Source organism: Lepisma saccharinum, chromosome 1 (genome assembly GCF_977018435.1).
Source record: "Lepisma saccharinum chromosome 1, izLepSacc3.1, whole genome shotgun sequence".
Taxonomy (NCBI): Eukaryota; Metazoa; Arthropoda; class Insecta; order Zygentoma; family Lepismatidae; genus Lepisma; species Lepisma saccharinum.
The window spans coordinates 150,070,359-150,091,453 of record NC_139229.1 but is presented as its reverse complement, the minus strand read 5'-3'; the positions used below and the strand labels follow the sequence as shown (position 1 = coordinate 150,091,453).

Below are 21,095 nucleotides of genomic sequence, written 5' to 3'. Positions count from 1 at the left end.
TGCAATGGGTTTCAGCTAGGTATTTTTTTATAAAAAAAAAACTACCATACAGCTGAAGTTAAAAGAACAGCATTGTCGACACAAGATAACATGAATACGAGTCCAGCAATGTCAAATCAATCAAAACGTGATTTTTTTTTTACCTCATGGTATCGGATTTTCATGGCTTTTTCATGCTGAAAATGGAGCGAACAAACGCTGCAAATGTTACTATCATCACTTCCCCACTTATCTTGTAATACGGAAAAATTGTAATTTCATAATTATGAATTATAAAATTATTTTAAGTTTGTAAAATTATTTAAGGTTTACAATTATAAATAATTGTTGGGTAATAAAAATAAATAACCTTATTTGCATACATGTTATGAGAGGGTAGGACTTTTCTTTTTGGTATGAAGAATACAGAAATGTAGATCCTCTGAAAAAAGAGTTCAAAAAAGGGATGGAGAACCTCGTTCCCACTTCACTTGGAACACACGAAGTGATTCGTTGCAAGAAATAAATTCATACACATTACTTAAAAAGCAAACACTAATAGCAAAATATTGCTGTTTTTTTAGACGCATTCACGTCTTCCTACACCAGTTCCCTAATTGCAGACGAGATTCCCTTTCGGAATTTACCGCTAAAGATTTTTCGAAGTGTGGGGAGGGGGGGCTGAGGCAATTCAACACGCTTACCGCCCAAAGACAGGAAGTACGTCACAACTTGAAGCTCTCGCTCTTCCGGCATTCTGAGGAGAGGAAATGAAACCAACTGCGCTCAGAGATAGATTGACTTCGCCGTTGCCATGGAAACACATCAGAGGCAGGTCTAGCAATCCATTGACGAGGGCTTACCTACAAGAAAAAGAGAGAAACTTTTTGAGTAAATTTTAAAGTAAAAATTGAAACAAAATTCTAAGTAATGTGGATGCAAGGTTACAAAAAAGTAATAATGGACACAGGGTTATCAAATAAGCCGATATGTACTTTCATATAACTAATTACAAAGCGAATACATTTCATATCAGAATATGTGTAATTAAAACATAAAAATAGCATAATAAAACGCCAGTATTATGACATATTCAGCTCAATGATGCACGTGCAAGCGAAAGTTTGTTTGGATGGATGAAAGCCTGGGATATTATTTAATAAAATGCAGAGTTTATTAGGTGATTAAGAAAAAAGATATCTTTCTAAAAAAACAGCCTTGGATGTCTTGTGTATAATAAGATGTGACATTTACTGTTGGTACGTGGGATTAGAGTATTAAAAAAATGACCAAGTTCATTAGTGAACAGTTGATCATTCACGATTCTGAAAAGAAATATTTTAAAATCTTGATCACGGGGAGAAAAATTTGGGTGAGTGAATTGCTCACTGCAGCGAAAGGAACTTTCAAAATGTGTGTCTCAAAGTTGTTTCAAGTCCGTTTTATGCATGTATAGGGTAATCGAAACTAAATCCACCGTCCATGTGCATCCGCCGAGAATCGCACCCTTGTTTGTAAGGCGAAAGGAACTGAAGTGCGCAATTTGTAATATAACGATAATAACACTTGTATTTGAGCAAATAAAATCCATTTTCTTCACAACTGTAGCCCAACCACGGAATTAGATGGGTAGACAGGTCATTAAATATACCAATTATTATCTAAAATGCGTTAAACTTTGAATTTATAGTTGTGATTATAAAACTGTTTACGTAAACTGTAAACTTATATGTGCATGTAAAGCACCCCTACGTATTGGAAAGTTCAGAGGTCGCTAGTGTTGGCGAATGTTGATCCGAAGACAAGTGTGTCGAAAAATCACACCATCTGTAGTGTGTATTGTCTGTGACATAGATATTAAATCTCGAGCAAATAACACAATTCAAAAAATCCTGATACACAATATACTGCATCTTATGACTACAGCATAAAAGTGGTACACTGTAAGTACAATTAGATTTACTGTAAAACATGCTTGTCTTTCATTACGTAGCATTTATTGAAAATCTATCAATCGGACAAAACATTTAGATCTACATAAATTGCATTGTCATATTCATAATTATAAATACAAGAGTATCAACTTTGTACTAATGTTATATGTATAGCCAATATAGGCAGGTTGTGGATTTAAATAGGTTTTATTTTTTTTCTAATTTTGAATATACTTCTGTATATTTCTGCCTTCAGTTCAGGAATATATCATTTATAGTGATGTGTGAAAATTCGAATAAGAACTAATTTGGTTGTTAACAGTTTCTTAGATCGGAGACACATTAAAATCGGATATTTTGTGTTTCGCATGGTTCGTACTTACCAATTGTGTATTGCGGAACATAGTTCAAGGTGCCATTATGCTTTTTACACGAAAACAAACGCAATTTTTCACATTCCGAGTGTTTTTTTTTTAAAATCCTTTCTTCGCTTCCGGAACACACAATATGGCGGGCACATCTTGACTCACGTTGTGGGTATGCAGAATTTCAACCTTCTGCACCGAAAAATACCTACTATCGTGTTTGTCACCTGTGTAAATTATACATTATGCATGGGTAGCTGACGGATAGCCACACGCACCATAAACCATACACGGATAGCCCCACAAACTATTCACGGATAGCCCCACGAACCATTTCCGATAAGGTTAGGTTAGGTTTGGTTACGTTAGGCAAGTATAGTAAAAAAAAATGGCGGGTTGAAACACTGACAGGGGCTTACATCATCAAACGTACGCAGCATCCGGTTGTCGTAGGGCAAGCAAATGAAAGCAATGGCAATTGTGCGTCAGTGAGATATTTCTCTTGAAAAATACATGATTTCCCGGTCAAATATATTCCACGATGAAAGAAAATACCTCGACGAACATTGTCAACCTTGGAGAAACTCATTTCCGTAAGTAGTTTCTTGTGTAAAATTGAAGAAATGTGTCTCCAATGTACCATTTGCTTAATCATTATTGGATTCATGAGAATAATACGAGAATTCCAAATATTTAAAATGCTTCTTGTGTAGATTCAGAAAGAAAGTACTTTTTCAATTGTCTACTTCGCAAGGCCAGATGTCATTTGATGTTTAAGGAAATACAAGTAATTTGGTCAGATTATAGCGGTGAAAGATTCGTCAACCTCTTTGTACAAATTAGACAATAAAAATTAAACTCTACTATTGGCTTCAACATATGAAAAGATAAAACTCAAGTTTGAAGAAATGTACGTCATTTAATGTAATGTTAACTGATATATTCCAGCTACATAAGTTACACATTTTATGCATAAGTGTTATCTATATTACGAGGTGGTTCCTAAGTTTTTTGAGGATATACTGTTTCGAATGTTGTGTTTTGACTTCGTGTACAAGCTCATTGCACAAATATTATTAATTTTAAATAAATGTTAACAAACCTGATAATAACGAAATAACCCAATTGTAAATCATAAACTACACTCAATATAAATATACGTGAAAGACATTTTTATGAAAGAAAACAGTAGTGTTCATTTTATTTTTGAAATATTTGCCTTATAATTTGAAGATTTTTCTAATTTTACGCAATTTTCCTCGCTTGTTGGACTATATCATACACACATTAAATATTATGTAATTAACAAATGTTATGGTAACTAGTAACCTTCCAAAAGTTAATGAAAGTAATACTTCGATTTTTTTCGATTCTCCTTTCACTCATTAAGGAACCCACAGGCTCAGTTGACAATTTAGAACCAGCGATCTATAGATTCTGCACACGCAAAGAGAAAGAGTTTGAGAGATAGAGAAAAAGAGAGATAGAGATGAATAAAGAGGAAATTATTATTATACAATGAAATGGGGAGAAAGAGATGGGAATATAGAACACTATACAGATAAAGCGATAAATTGCTTTACAAAGAAATAGTGGGAAAGAAGTGAAAAGAGATGCCAAGAAAGAGAGGAAAAGAAGGAAGAAAAATCCAATACAGCAATAGAGGGAACGAAGTAAAGATACAATGAGAGAGAGAAAGAGGTGAAGAAAGTTACAAAGAAACAGAGTGGAAAAGGTGAAGAGAGAGAGACAAAGTTATATAGAGAAAGAATGAACAGAGAGATACAAAGAAACAGAGAGAAGGAGATGGAGAGAGTCAGAAACGGAGAAGTATAACATGTAAAGAAATAGACGAAGAGGTAAAACGAAAGAGGTCAAAAGTTAGAAATAAAGATATAGTACCACCTCGGTGACTAAATTAATTGAGTGGTCTACCTCGCTCCCTGAATTTTCCAGACAAGACACTGGTGTTTATTTTTAAGTTCCCCTTCATTTGTTTCATCTAATCATCATCATTCCTCACTTAGCACAGAGGGGCAGAAAAGCGACGTAAAATAAGAAAACGCAAAGTACGAAATGGCTGTATGGAGACAAGCAGTCAGTTGGAGAAAAAGGGGAAAATAGAGACAAAACACGAACCTAAAACCTTCAATAATGGATTAGGGTGGGCAAGCTAGCCTTACGAACGGTACATCCACATCCTCCTTGCATTTTCATGCAAAATTTAGCATTTGTACTTCATTGTCTGGGCTATTCACTATCGGAAATGCGTTGGTAAGTTGCTATAAATAATTTCTTCTCGCTACGCTGTTCCCACCCACCCACTCAGGTGCCGCCAGCAGTCTGTCTCCTTTGATTTTGCGTGAAAGCAACGCTTACCGAGGCTAACACCTAATGCGTAGCTGCACCGGTTGTCCTGAGCCCCGCTGCGAGCTGTAATCCATATAATGGAAAGAGGCAATTTTGGCGTCTGTCTGGTAATAGCCTGCGGTGCTCTGTTTTGCTGCACTCCGCTGTAAAATTTGCAAGGCTGTTCTTGAGAAAATTTGTAAAGTGTTGTGCCTTGCAGATTTTAGCTATATACTGCTGGACAATAAAACCGGACACCTTAATATTTGACATCTGAATTGCAATTACTTATGAATTACGCTCTCAGTTAAGTATTGAACAATTGAACATTCATTATTGAACATTTTTCATACTTTTCCGTTTATTATTTATTTATTTATTTACTGTATTTACTTATTTGGAACACCTAGTAGGCTCAAAATCAATTTCATGCAATTTTGTTTTAATTTATTGATTTTCAATTCCTGTTGATGTTATTTTGTTTAATGTCTAGAGAGCCATGAATTTTGGTTCATATTAACCATAGTAACAGATATTAGTGATATTGTCATTGCTGGTGTTTGTCTTGCAAGTGTATTATAATTTTTCTATCTTGAAAATGAGACGTGAAGAGGTAGTAAAAGCAGCAGCTTTTCGTGATGATGGTCGTAGTGTGCGCTATATTGCAAGGTGCTAAGTATAGCACGAAGTACTATCCATGAAGCTCTCAGACTGTATGATGAAACTGGTTCCCATGGTAGAAGACCGGGTTCTGGTCGAAAACGATGCACAACATCACAGGATGATCGTTTAAAGCGTATCATAGTCTTAAGAGACCGTCGTACGACTTCAAATATTGTAGCACAGCGTTTGAGAAATGTTCATAGAGCTGTGGTTTCTTCACGAACAGTTCGTAGAAGACTGAATGAAAGTGGTTTATCATCTCTGAGGCAGGCTACAGGTCCCAGGTTGTTAGCACGTCACCGGAAGCGAAGACTGGAATTTGCTGCAGAACACTTACATTGGAATGTGGAGCAGTGGGAAAAGGTTTTATTCTCCGATGAGTCAAAATTCAACCTACGTTCATCAGACTGGCGTGAACATGTGTATAGAAGACCTAATGAGCGATATGCACAATGTTGTTTCGTTGAAATAACAAACACCCTTTGGAGGAGGTGGTGTCATGGTCTGGGGAGGTATCTCTTTACAAGGACGTACAGAGTTGGTTCTTGTAGAGAATGGGGCAATGACAGCTCGCAGGTATATTATAGAATGTTTGGCAGATCATATAGTACCATATGCATCATTCATAGGCCCGGACTTTGTTTTTATGCATGACAATGGGCGTCCTCACATTGCGAATATTGTCACGGAGTACCTGGACGAAGTTGGGATTACAATGATTAGAATGACCACCACAAAGTCCGGACCTAAATCCGATTGAGCACGTCTGGCATCAACTGAAACGACATATTAGAAACCGCACAATAGTTCCAGAAACAATTGAAGAGCTAAGACGTGATATTCAAGAAGAATGGGAGCAATTCGACCAAGAAGTGATTGCCAGTCTTATTCGAAGTATGCCACAGCGATTACAAGCTGTAATTCATGCCCGGGGAGGTAACACCCGCTACTAGACAGCTTATATACCCCACCAGTACCAGTTAACAATATTAATAAAAATATTGCTAAGATGTTTTTGTAGTTTTCTGTAATTTTCGTTTCTGTTGTAATATAACTTATTAATAATAAATTTTAATTTGTTTTCTGATGAATATATTCAGGTTTTCTTATTTCCAATAATTTCTGCAACATTTAGTTAGCCTTCGAATCAGAATTTATGCGTTATCACAAAAAATGCAAGTGTCCTCTTTATTTTGTCCAGCAATATATATACACACACACACACACACACGTAAATTGTAATATAATGAGGTAAATACTATTTATCATAGTAGTATTATAATATTACCAGTACAAGTTAGAGTTAGGTGAAATTACACACAATTTAAAAACTATACTAAGATCTAAATCTGCATTATTTCGGTAGATAGGTTCACAAGTATACCCTGTCCCAACTATCCCTGGAGCAAGGTCGCGAATAGGGTCAGAGAAGTGGGGGGGAATAGAGTGGGTAGAGCGGAGCAGTACACTTTGCTAAGATGGCTGGTAACTGCAGTCGTTTCCCCCTCCCAGCAATCCCGTTCCTCTCACGTATTCATTGGTAGAGTCGTCTCGCGTCACTACTTGCTCAAAGACTTATTTTCGTTCGTATGACTTCCTCGAAGGCGGAGTAGTAGCGTCGTCGCCTTGTAATCAAGGGGTCCCGGGTTCGATACCGGTGGAGGCTCATAGTGTTTCGGATCTTACATTAAACTGTAGGTCCAGTACATATTAGCCTTACTGTGCATAAAGTGGACTTAAAACACCAAATCATTATTTTCGTTCGCCTGCTCCAGAGATACCTGGAGCAGAGTGTAGGTGGACACCTTCCCCCCTTCCGTGTTATTCGGTCTCTTTTACATATTATGTGCTGTAATTTGTCTCCACAAGTCTTGTTACAGCGAAAAAGACATTTCATCTTTTAGTTGGCCGATTTAAAACTACTGTACGAAATACTAGTCTAGAAACTAACTTAGAAATTACTTGGTTTAAATTTATGTACAGCCAATGTGACATTTCAAGAATTTCAAGTGGGAGAAACTCAAGTAACTTCTATCACTTCATGAGATATTAAGTGTACCCAATAGTATTCAAAGGGAGGAAGTATCTTTCATATCACACTGTCTGGATGAATACGCTTGTTACGAAATTACAGCAAACCAATCCTGAAAACTAAAGTTCTTAATTTGTATGAAAGCATTTGAATAATTGGCAATCAAGAAACAAGTAAGAAATTTAATCAATATCAACTGAAGCCTCAAGGAGTTACTTGCTCACTACTCGCGTGACAGTAGACTTGCCAATTTGCACTACCTTTACTTCCAAATGTGTCTCTACATAGTAATTCCTACCATTTCCTTTTTCAGGATACTTAATTTGGGTCCGTCGGCTCGTGTTCGTGAATTCAAGAAATGGAAACAAGAACTAGTACTGTAGAAGGTGATGAAGTACGGAAAACGAACGAAGAAGCAAAGGAAGAAGATGAAGGAGCAAAACCAGAAGAACTTGGTGAAGAAGAATACGAGAACTTTGCTCGCCTTTGCAGGCAGGTATCAATACCTGAGGATCCATCGGTACCAGACTATATAACCGAAGGAGAGGTCGAAGAGTTCAAGGAATCGCTGGAAATGTACGACAGAGAGGGTCTGGGGAGAGTCCCGCTACCAGTACTGGAGATCATCCTGCACTACCTTGGTCAAATGCCTTCCACAAGTCATCTCCACGACATGTACAAATATCTGGACCCAAGGGAGGAAGGAAATATAGATTTCTACCGTTACCTTGAACTCATGGGCAAGGCGCTGAGGAAGCTGGACGATGAAGACACAGTAAGGAAGGCCTTCCAGTATTTTGACAAGGATGGATGCGGTTTGATAGGAGAGAAAGATATGAGATTCAATTTGACCAACTACTGCTTGAAGCTGACAGACCAGGAGGTGGAGAACATGATCGAGGCAGCTGGTGGGTTAGATGAGAATAGGAAATTCAGGTACGAAACTTTGATCGAAAAGATGCTGGCAACGCGAGACTCGTAACCGCTGTTTTCGAAACTGACATGCAAAAAAACAAATGGTAATGCCTTAATTACAATCAAGTTTCGCCATTTTTGCTTCAACATTTGAGGCATAAAGTGTTTGTGTCTATTTCAAGATTTTTCTATGATACAAAATATACCATTAGTGATTATGAGGGATAAATTCAAGAAGGAATAGTCATTTCATTGTTTATCAGTTTTTACTTCATTATTTTGTTAAAAAATGTCTCGTGGTGTCGGTGCGCATAAGACAGAACAGTTTTAACAACATATTCAAGTTCAACATGAATCCAGATAGGTTATAAAAGTGTGTTTTGAATTAGAATCCGAATTAATCTATCTGTTAAGAAATCGGCTAAGGATGTAGCATAGTAATCAAGGGTTCCCCGGTTCGATTCTCCAGTAGAGGTACACAATTTAAATTGTAGGTCCAGGCCTCTTTTGCTTATCACAGGATAAAGTGGACTAAAATAAAACTTTCTGATTCGTACATTGTGTTATGTTTATTTGTGTATTATTTTGAAACAATGTTTAACAGCCGCTTTCGAAAACAATTTGTAAATTTTTCCAACGTGTGTGCATATATATATTTTTAGACATGCAAATTTATTCATGAAAATAAATAAGGAATGTCTTGCTGCTGATGCTGACTCGTATTCTAGAGAGTAAAAAGAATGAATTGGGGGAGAAAACTCATGTAGTTAATTTCATCTTTAGGGAGACTTCAAGCCGAAGTGATAAGCGACACGTGTTGCGTGTTATTTGATGATTTCATCAATTGAATGCAGGTTTGCGTGGTCTGTCATGCCGCTGCTGTGTGAAATATGTATTGTTGTTGATTGGTACGTTCTCAGGTAACATGGTATGGCCTATCGCTTCGGTGTGAAATATTCCTTACGTGAAGCATGGAGAAACGTATAGCAAAACATATTGTCAACTTTGTGTTTTAAAAATTGCGCGAGTAATAAAGACGCTAATAAAGACACAGATAATGATAAAATTGGAGACAAACGACGTTCCACCGCTGGAAAGATTTCATATAATTTCTGTTGACAGGGCCTGGTTAGACAAACTAATATATTTCAAGAATACATTGCGAGATAGATATATTCACATTCGAAAAACTAAAAAACTACATTAATGTTCTATGTAAAATGTAAAACAATTTATAACAATTGGTAATACTTCGACTAAGGAAAGTCGATTGATATACAAAATTTTAAACACTATTTTCAGCATTCTTGTGTGCATATTGCTAATGAATTGTGAAAATTACATCGTGTCCTATTTTTGTTCATTTTTTATTTTAGATAAAATTGATGAAGAAGTGATTTCAACCAGCTGTTCATTATTTAGAAGTCTAATCAATTATTGGTTTGCCCTGTTTACTTAGCACATCAATCATATTACTCTATTGCTTTTGGTCCTATGTGGAAAACAGTTACTTGTTAACATTACACAGGGACGTAAAAAAGGATTATGTCAATTCACATAATTGAAAATTAGTTACAAGAATTGAAAGAAAAACAAACAATTTAAGCAGTGTTCAAATCGCACAGACATTTAAATGTTTTAAGCCATATAATCCACGTAATGGGAATAAATTCAAGTTGCAACATTCAAATAATAATGGGAACAAAGCATACTATTTAACATAGAAGGGCTCTTAAGTAAATTGTTTTCGTGTTTGGTTTACCAATTTCAGAAGGGCTCAATGTGTTCAATGCAAATTCCATGACATTGAAATTACACGCGAGAAGTGAAGGATGGTTCTTTTTACTTTATAACTCAGTAATGAACAAAATGTTACTTAGTATGTTTTACTCCGGAGTCCTTCATAACATAGCCTAATTATTAAAATCAAAAATCATTTTCTTTATTGAAAAAAATACTATTTTGTGTAAAGTTAGGATTCCCATTATTTTCATGTATGTTTGATTTGGCAGTGGTACAGTGTCACTCAAAAGTATTAGGACAACGACATTTTAAACTAGGCAACTCAATTTACGCAAGGCGTTGATGGGTTGCATGTAGAGTTAGGCTCAATTTTAGGGTAGTCACATGCACCATAAATACGTATGAAATACGCGAAAGAAATAAAAACAAGTATCATTTTATAAAATTATAAAAATATCTCTATTATATCGCAAATAACAAAATTATTTCAGAAAGAAAAAAAATTGGTTTTCTAGTATTTCATCGTTGATGAGTCTACGGAAAGAAAAAGAGGTAAGAGAAAACGAAAGGTGACAACGGAGAGGAGAAAGTGAAAGGAGAAGAGGAAAATTAGAGGTGAGAAGAAAGAAAGGATAGACGAGGAGACGAAGAGTAATGAGAAGAAAGGTAAAATATTCGAGGAGAGATGAGGAAAATGGAGCAAAGAAGAGTAGAGAGGAGGAAAACGAGAGGAGGGGAAGGGACGGGAGGAGACGAGAAGAGGGGAGTGAAGAGTAAAGTAAAAGAGAGATAAAGAGAAGAACTAAAAGAAGAGGAGAAGATTGCAGTGGAGTCGGAAATCGAAGACAGGAGAGGAGATAAGAGTAGTGGAGAAAAGTGGGATGGAATCAAGATGCGAGAAAAGTAGGGAAGGCGATACGAGCTAAAAGCAGAGGAGAAGAAGGGGAGAGAAGAAAGAGGAGACAAGAAGGAGAAGAGAAGAGAAGAACAGAAGGGACTGGTGACGAGAGGAGAGAAGAGATAATTGCAGAAAATATCGTCTGGGTGTGGCGGTTAGGGTTCTAGCATATAGAATAAAATAATTAAAGTGCAAAATTGTATACTTTAATAGTTGTGTGACAAACAATAAAAGCACCAAAAACTAAAGAGAGCATTGGCTTTTGAATGAATACATTTCAGCTACAAAAATTACACACGAAATATTAGAGAAATATTTACCTTTCCTGCCTCAACAGTGTGCGCTACTGGTATGGTAATTTGGGGGATTCTTAGTTCGACATTTAAAAAAAAAGTTGAAGGAAAATTCTACCGTTAAAATTTAATAGACTGCCTGTCAATTTAAAATATGTGACTCAGCAGTTTTTAATTTAAACTTGAATATTTTATCGTGCTTAAAGATATATAAAAAATATAAATTGCAGTTGAGTGAACTATAAATATATTTTGACAAACTGAAACATTAAAATGTCATTAAGTACGTTAAATGGGCGTTGATAATTTTAAAAATTGACGATCTAATACCATTACTTTTTCAGTATTCCTTTTTCAGTGTCCTTGGTACATGAATTGAACTTTAAACACAAATGCCTCGTGGTTTCACCAAAAAGCATCTTCGCAAACGAGCAGAACAAAGCTGAACTTGGTTCACGCGTGAACAAAGTTTCCTCGTTGCTTGAATACGGAATACGAATAAAGAATGTACGAAGCTCGCACGGTTGAATTATTCCCTCCAAACTATTCCCACACTCCTTCCACGCCACCTTTCCTGTTAATCTGAAAGTCAAAACTACTTTAGATGGCTCGGGGGCACTGCTCCCCCCCTTCCCCCGACAGCAGAATCTAATTCTGCCCCTAAGTTCCTTTGTGAGTTGGTTTCCGCCGCGGCCGGGTTTCTTTGCTATAAATAAGATCGGAGGGGCCAGTCGGGCGTGAAATTTATTCGCAGGGAACCTCCACGTAAGGCGAGAATAGGTGAGCGGGGAAAGGTAGCTCTGCTGGCCGAAGAGGAAAGGAAGTGGTCTTCCATATTGCACGGAGAGCAAGAAGCAGGTGCTCACGAGTTATTTGCTTTTGGATCAGGAAAGCTCCACGTGTGTGTATCTCTCGTATGATGTTTCCTTACCTTTTTTGTTGTGTTCTGTATGACCTGTGTAGGTTCCTTTGCAATCTTACAATTTTAACCTTTCCCAAGGAGCTCTTGACACCCCTTTTTAAATTTCCAGGCGGTATTTCGTGATAAGGACATTTTTCCTCATATAATTTGAAGGGTGCAAAATGACCACATGTGCCAAAGCACCCTGAAATATTTATTCATTCCTTCATTATAGGCTAAATAAATCATTTAGGAACATACACCAATATTTTGATAGTTCTCATCGTTACGTACCCCTCATTTTCATATTCGAGTTGAACATATTAACAAACCAACACCACAACAATAACAATTTCCTTGAAGACTACTGTAACTTTTATTTCAAGAACAGTGGCGGCGATTAGGAGGGCGAGGGGCAGGTGCCCCCCAATATTTTCCATTCTTGCCCTCGCACTATCCTAAACCTTATCTACCAAAAGAAAGTAAACATTCCTTGCCCCCCCGCAATTTTGGCACCTTGCCCCTCAGTTTGGAATCCAATCGCTGCCAATGTCCCAGAATAAAAGCACTGTGTGGGGGTATATACATATATAACGTTATATCAAGTCCGGTAACATTTTCTAAAAGACTGCAATTAATATAACTTTCTCATGTGTGTCATGTGAAAGAGAAACCCAAACTTTTATTTTCAACCTAAGCTGGTAGTTTGTTCGCCGCAGTTGGCATTACTTGCAATGTTGCGGAAAAGGCTTTTTAGTGTTGAAATAGCACAAAAGCACGTGTGCTACAGATGTTCAACGGATACTCCAGACTACCTATCACAAAGTAGCACCGAAGCATATCATGGGGAAAAAAATTAATGACTGTTACGTGTGACCGCAAAAAAGCAAAATCTGATCACCAAGTTGCCTCTACGTCCGATAGTAAAGAATGTCTCATAAAATGGCCACAAAGGTCGCTGGATATAACTCCATACGAATTCTATCCATAGAGCTACATGAAGGGTCTTGTCAGTGTGCCATTTTGAGCACAAAATGTGGATGAACTCATGAAATTCGAGAAGTAGATTCCATTGTAACAACAGAGGAATGTGCTGAGAGAGTTGTAGAAAGAATTTGATTACTGTATGAACATCTCCCAAGTACCATCTGATATATAGAATGCCTGTGATGTGAAGATGAACCAAACTTGAAGGCTATATTTTGCAAATGCTATCCATGTGAAACTTATATCATTGGTAGTTTTGCACAATAAATTAAGAAACGTGTTACTGAATTATATGTACACGCTTGTTTGTAGTGGTCACCTAGACGATTTTTTTTACTAAAAAGACATAACTGTCAGTAGCAAATATGAATCTGTGCAGCATGGGTGCAGGCATACAGAATAAAAAGTTGATTGGTTGAATGAGTTGCTGTTTTAAGGGCTAATCGGGATTGGACCTAAAGTTTAAAGTGGGATCCGAACCATGTACCTCCACTGGGAATCAAAGCCGGTACCCCTTGATTACAAAGCTACGACGCGACCACCGCGCCATTGGGGAGGCCAGGGTAAAATGTGCAGTACTTCGACGGCTCGTGGTGTCGAAACGTGTGCTCAACGAGTAATACAAACGACGAATTTAAAATAAAGCAACCGTTAACGCGAGCACAGACATGACTCTGGAAAGAAGGACCTATCTTAGTATGCACCGAATCATACAAAATACAATCAATAGCTTTTAATGCGAATTGAAACAAACATGTTATTTGAATATTCAATATATATATATATATATATATATATATATATATATATATAATTTAATTCATGTAAATCACCAACCCTGAGACCTTCTGTAAACAAACCGTCTCACCGATTCGATGTATCACTCCGCGACAGCTGAACACGGAGACCTTCCCGCAAGCATAGAACTCGCCATGTTGAAAGTGGCACTACTTCCTTGCTGTTCACATGATTATTTTTAAAAAATAACCAATGTTATAAAATATCATTATGTACATAAATCTCTAAGCTCATTGAAAGTTACAATGCACATTCCTACAAAATGTTCACACTTATCTTGCCTTACCATGTTACAAAAAAAAAACAAAAAAAACATCGGTATTAAGATGCTTGTCAAAGTTTCCAATCGCAATAAATTTACGAACTTTCTTCACTGCTTTCTTTGTCTTGTTTTGATCATCATCATCAATATATTTATTGGACTTACAGCATTGCGTATGGCTGTTTATGCCCATTATATATTTTATTTACATAAGATACAATTTACATAAAATCTACAAACAAATTTCAAATACACTCCTATCTATATCAAACCTTAGAAATATACATTACCATGTTATATCATTTTATCTAAAAAAGATGCAAGTAAAATATATTCAATTCGTATGCAAGAAGGAAGCCAAATTTATGGGAAATGATTACTGTTGCAAGGAGTTAACCACAAAGGTGAAGCAATAAGTACAAAAGGAAGAGCATTGGGTTTAAAGTGAGACGTCATTTGCGCCAGCGTATCCCATATTACAAATTGGCCGTTGTTTTATCTTACGTAATGTATCCTGTAACAACGCTGGATTTTCGTGTGGATTATTTTACTTCTATGAGTTTGCAATGCTTTCTGCATGCAGGTGGTTTTGTTTACAGAAGGTCTCAGGGTTGGCGACTTGAACTTTAGGTGGAAAATTTGGCTGCAGAACCGCGATTCCTGATAATTCGTCAGTGTCATCTCGTAAGTTGTCTGGTCAAATATCGGGAAATTTACGTTATTTATTAACAATAGATTTAGGTCTATCTTTTATAGTTTGAGAAGATCAAGTGGGTGAAAATGTATAATAACTGAAATTTTTTCACGTTTTTGTTAAATTCATAACTATGTAAAGAATACAACTTACAATAAAATATAGAGTGAAAATACTTAATTGCAGTTTTACATACACATATATTCATATGCCGTACCACTTTACTCAGAGGTCTTGAGTATTTAGCGTTTGAAAATGCTAGCACCTTCCACATCCATGCTGCTGTATCCTGACGTCGGAAATTTAGAAAAAAACTCGTGTTAATTTTATATATGTGTTTACAGATATTCTTTGCAAGATTGCTACACTGTGAAGTGTTTGAGCGATTCTTTTTGTAGCTGAACGTAATTTGCTGGGTTTTGCGGTAAGCGGTTACGTAGTCCTTTTGCACGGTGAAAATATGTGTAATAATATAAATTCCACGTCGCTGCCAATTTTGAGTGACAGTTATTAACCGCATGCCTGTACATGTAATAAGGAAAATACATAGAAATTTCAAACGAGAACATTACGGCAAAATCTCTGCTTTTCTGTAGTTGTCAAAAGCTATGATTATATTTTTAAATCGACATGTTTTGGAAGTGAATGGGATAAAATACGAGCCACTAAAACGCATCCCGATTTCCATAGCTTTAAAGCCATTTACGAAAGTAGATTACAGATGTACATAAACTTGAGGAAATATTAAATAAAAGTAGAAAAACTTTTTGACCCTTCCAACGTAGATTGGAAAAATAAATTACACAAAATTTAAAAATCTCGTTAAGCAATTCCAATCGAATCACTTGCAACTGGTATGATTATTTCAACTCTAATTGTAATTATTCCATTGTTTTTATTATTATTGGATACCTTTTGAAATCAAGTTATGGTTGGACACATATTGCACAATTCAAGTAATGTCTAAAATGTTCAAATGAAGTACTATGTAATTGCACATGTATATAGATTCACAACGCACCATTCGCAACATGTATAGTGCGAATATTAGTTGGAGTTATGAAATTGTCAACTTTCGTACGTTTTACGCAGTATTTTGACTATTTTTCACAGTCTTCTTTCCGTTTAGGTTAATCATGATAATGGTGATGATATTGAAATAAATTAGGGAATTTACAATTGAAAATCCATGCCTTATCTAGGATTCGAACAATGATCCATAATTAAGAAACGTGTTGGCATAAATAACCCACCATGAAGGGTACCATCACCTTTAAGCTTCCGATTATATTTTGTAATGTAAAGCGTGAACAAAGTACAACGTATGTAGGGCTTTTTCTGTTCTTCCATCACTCACTTCAGGCAAATCCTGGGATGTTGTCTTTATCAAATGAACACGGATAATTCCTCTCACTTCCTTGTCCCTTTCGAAACCCCTTCGTTGCGGTTATCCTAAAGGCACAAATAAGCAGCGCCAATTGTACCACTCAAGTCTCAATCACTACTGCAAGGTTTCTAGATCTTATAAAATTTTCAGCTCAAACGTTTTAAATTTATTGCAATTGTTATCACAAACTTTGCAACTTTGCTTCTACTCCCTCCTAAACTATTCTCTACATCAGTTTCTTAGTCTGCCATCTTGAAATCGTAGATCGATTTCTCTCAAAACCAAACCATTCCTCGAAGTATATAGCAGTAATAAATATGTGCATAGATTAGGAAGTTCTAAATTGAGTTATACTGCAGTTATCGTCGTCACGAAATTGGGCACTTGCCCCCTATTTGACCCCTCCCTTGCACAACGCACTGTATTTCAAAAGCTTCATTGTCAACATCCCAAATGATGCCATAACACGCCTTTTATACCTTGTAATCAAGGGATCTCGTATTCGATCCCTGGTGGAGGCACGATGGTTTGCATTTCACTTTTAAATGTCCCGATGAATGAAGTGGACATACATTTCTAGCTCAGATTACACCTTGAAGGTATCCAGCAGTGTGTCATTCTTTGGAGAATACACTAGGACGTATCAGTTTCTTGGCGATGTCACGACGAAAAGCCTAAGACGTATCAGTTTGTTGGCGATGTCGCGACGAAAAGCCTAAGACGTATCAGTTTCTTGACGATGTCACGACGAAAAGCCTAAGACGTATCAGCTTCTTGGCGATGTCGCGACGAAAAGCCTAAGACGTATCAGTTTCTTGACGATGTCGCGACGAAAAGCCTAAGACGTATCACTTTGTTGGCGATGTCGCGACGAAAAGCCTAAGACGTATCAGTTTGTTGGCGATGTCGCGACGAAAAGCCTACGACGTATCAGTTTGTTTGCGTTGTAGCTACGGAAAGCCTGTGACGTTTAAGTTTAATTTCCATCTCTCGACTAAAAGTCTATGAAGCTTCTGTGTCTTTCCGAACTCGGGACAAAAAAATCTATGACGTGTCGTTTATTTTTTGCGATTTCTCGACGAAAAAATTATGACATTTCAATATCTTCGCTATCTCTCGACGAATATTCTATGACGTTTCAATTTCTTTGCGATCTCTCGACGAAGACGACAGCTGACACAGCAATTGCTTCTTAATTTCTCCAGCCGAGGGAGAACTTATCCCTCCGCGGCTGCTCTGACTGTGTCCAGAGGCAGGCGACCTCCAATCTGGTACTCTTCAGGCTTCTCCAATATATTTCAAGATCCACCGGTGAGGCACTGTCGCCGACTTTCTTTTTCGCACGGTTCCTCCTCTAAAATTGCGTTTCTTTCCCCGTCTTCGCGATCTTGATTGTGCTATCAATCTTTGACTTGTGCGGTTTTTCATCCGGGGATCCACCGAGTTCGTCGAGCATCCCTTAAATTGAGAGGACGTCTTGCGGAGAACAACACGTCTTGATGAGGTACCCTCGGAGCGAAAGAAACCCTGTTCGAAATTAATCCCAACGAAGCTCCCAACTAGTCATGCACACAACCAGAGATGACGCCATTAACAGTAGATTCTATTCATGACGTCCATCTCGCGTATTAGATAACAAGTCTTTTCAGTAAACTCATACGCATACATCATAGTATGTCATGTTACGTAGTTTTTTTCCAACTTTTAACTAATCGCGGCGATTTATGTTTATCTGTTGTCCCTTTTCTGCCTGTCTAGGTTAATATGACGATAACAATTGTTCAAATAAAATGTGAAACACAGTGTAACGTCAATATCTTACCCAGGACCCCTGTAGACATCAGCTTCATATGTTTGACGTGGTAACCAGCACCACGCTCTGATCGAGTTTATCCTCAGTTAGAGGCTGAGTAAGACCCAGAGACACTCTATGCAGAGATATTTTCTGAGAACGTTCAACGTGAAATCGCTCACCTCGGGAATTGGACCCTCGTCTCCTACATTGCAGTCAGACGCCATACCCACTAGACCACCACGACCACAATACAAATTATTACAATAAATTATGAGTAATATGATAACAATATGAAACAATAAATGATTGCCTATAGAGATCCTGTCTCACTAATAAAGACGACAGAAAATACTTTGAAGTTTTCATCATTATGTAACAACTGATAGTATATTTTCATCTTACCTTGACGACAACATTGTATCATTTATTCAGGCCTTCGAAGACAACCCCCACCCCCCACCAACCAAGGAGGTCATGGCGGATCTGTTGACGTCCGAGGGCCACTGGTTAAGAACCATTAAGTTACGCCAATAAATTTTAGTAATTCATTTGTTTCTTCTACCTAACATTCTAAAGAAAATAACGCATATCTTTGTTCTAACCCATCATGAACTGTTGAATCAACGAACCAAAATTGAGGTAGGAAAGTTAAGTCGCGATTTAACTTTTGAAAAGGTAAAGTCTAACAGGACGAGCATTTAGAGCCCGCCGGTAGGTGTCACCTCGAGAGAGGGAATTCCGGGAAGACATAGCATTAAGAGAGAGCCCCGAATGAGTTAATGATTAGCGCATTAACATTGCTCTGCGCCATGATCAAACATCCTCTGGCTTAAGCAAATATGTGACAAGTACGCCAAACATGCTTAACTAGCTTGAATAACTCGAAGACATTGGAAGGAGAGCTTTGCCTCCAGTGGCTATTCCTTTGGTACTTCAATGCAGGGTTGCCAGCCCCACGAATAATATTGTAGCATCTTGTTCTTATTGTTCTTATTATATATTAATGACTTACCTTCTGTTGTTAATTACTCAAAGTGTCTCTTATACGCAGATGATTTAAAACTCTACAAGAATATTGTAAAATTTAAGGATCTTACAGAATTACAGTCCCATTTGAGTGAATGCCATCAATGGTGTATAAGAAATAAGCTCTATTTTAATGTTGCTAAATGCTTTTCCATGACATTTACAAGAATTTCATCTCCATTTTTATTTAATTATACTATTGGTAATGTGGGTCTTCAGAGAGTCAATATAATTAAAGATTTAGGAATAATTCTGGATTCTAAACTAACTTACAAGAACCATGTTGATAAACTAGTAGTTAATGGTTTCAAAACTCTGGGATTTATATTTAGAAACACAAAGGAAATGCAGTGTTGTAAAGCCTTAACAGTTGTGTATAATGCTCTGGTGAAGAGTAAATTGGAATACGCTTATGTAATCTGGAGTCCTTACTTCCAATTATATATTGATAAACTCGAACGAATCCAGAATAAATTTTTAAGATATCTGTTCTTTAAAAAATACAAAAAATCGTCTTATGTGTTAAGAATACCTTATAATATGCTACTAACTGAGTTTGAATTTTCCTCTTTGAAAAGTAGATCTGATATTGCAAAGCATATTTTATTATATAAAGTTGTTAATGGTCTAACCGAAACAGAAGTAGTTTTGCAAAGATTAAACTTCTGTACTAAACCTCAATCATTAAGATTGCGTCAACCGTTTATATGCACTTTTTCCAAAAATTTGGTCCATCAGAATTCTGTGGTCATTAGTATGTGTAGACTACATAATAATATTGTTAAGGATAAAATTGATGTAGATTTTGCATTCCCTTACGCAAAGTACATATCAGTAATAAAGGGCTACTATTCAAGACAAAGTTAAGATGTAACGATAAATGGTATTTAATTTTCTTATTTTTATGTTGTGTATTGTATGTATTGAATTGCACTTAACGTTATGGATTTGTATATTATCTTTTATGTTTATGTTTATATGTTCGATAATCTGAAAAATATCAAAATGAGAGTTGGGTGTTTATCTCTTTTGTTTAGTGCGGGTTTTAATATGGAGTTTCGTTATACTGTTTGAAGTCTGAAGCTTCAGCTTCATGTATATTGGTACTATAGTATTATTCTAGTTTTATAATTTTTATTTTGTTGTATTAGTTGTATTATGTTTGTCGGTGGGTATATTGTATTGTATTTGTATTGTATTTTTATCTTTTTATTTTCTTTTTTCTTTTTTTGTGTTGCATAATGTGAGTATTGTTGTAATATCCCATTGTAATTGGAGCATTGCTCTGTTATGGGATTGCTTATAAATAAATAAATAAATCTGTTAAATGTCAGATAAGAGAGACGTTCGACAAGTCAAAATTATTAACAATGGTTTTAAACTGCTGTTATTAACGATAATTTTAAAGAGAAAATATAAAACAAGCCAAATTTAGGTTAACTTCCAAAATACTTTCTTCAATTTTAACCTCGCTTACGAAATCAGCATCCCTGTAAACGTCCCCATCATTCCAGCAAATCCCTGAGGGTTTTTTTCTTATCAGTTATTGGCTATTTCAGAAGTTTGGTATCTAATGTAGACTTTCCAAATAGTCCCTCCCATGCATCATAAGCCGACTTGTTAGCAACCACTAACGAACTCCCTCGTGGTAATAGGATTTAAGTGGAGATATCTATGTTTTGTTGTTCAAAGGAGATTGAATGGTCTATTATTTTCTCATACTAAGTCTACAACATCAACATTCCTTGTGTGACTATAGTCATCGTTTGTGAGTTATAACCAATACTTTTTCTCTAGCGGTACGCTTTATCTTTCAATATGTCTGGCTTCTTTAATTCTCTTCCATTCGCTCATTCTAAATTTATTTCATTTCGTCTTTACTTTCTCCTTTAAAACGTTCTTTCTTAGACAACACGTAAATATAACGCCAATACAACCCACAAGTGAATACAACTTTTCGATGTTCAACCCCCTACCCCAGTCCCTCTAGCAAAATATTCCACGGCTGCCCAAGTGTAAGAAATTTTAGTTTGTCTAATTTTCGCAATCCAAATGTCACTTTCTGATACATTGG

The 21,095-nt window shown here is 36.6% G+C and overlaps 1 pseudogene across 1 annotated transcript; it reads left to right on the top strand.

The window, feature by feature from the left end:
- The first annotated feature begins 1,820 nt into the window (after positions 1-1,820).
- Positions 1,821-8,793, top strand: LOC145989608 (uncharacterized; annotated as a pseudogene). Its single transcript, XR_014441880.1, has 2 exons — positions 1,821-1,922; positions 7,636-8,793. The product of XR_014441880.1 is annotated as an uncharacterized LOC145989608 (transcript).
- Positions 8,794-21,095: the final 12,302 nt, after the last annotated feature.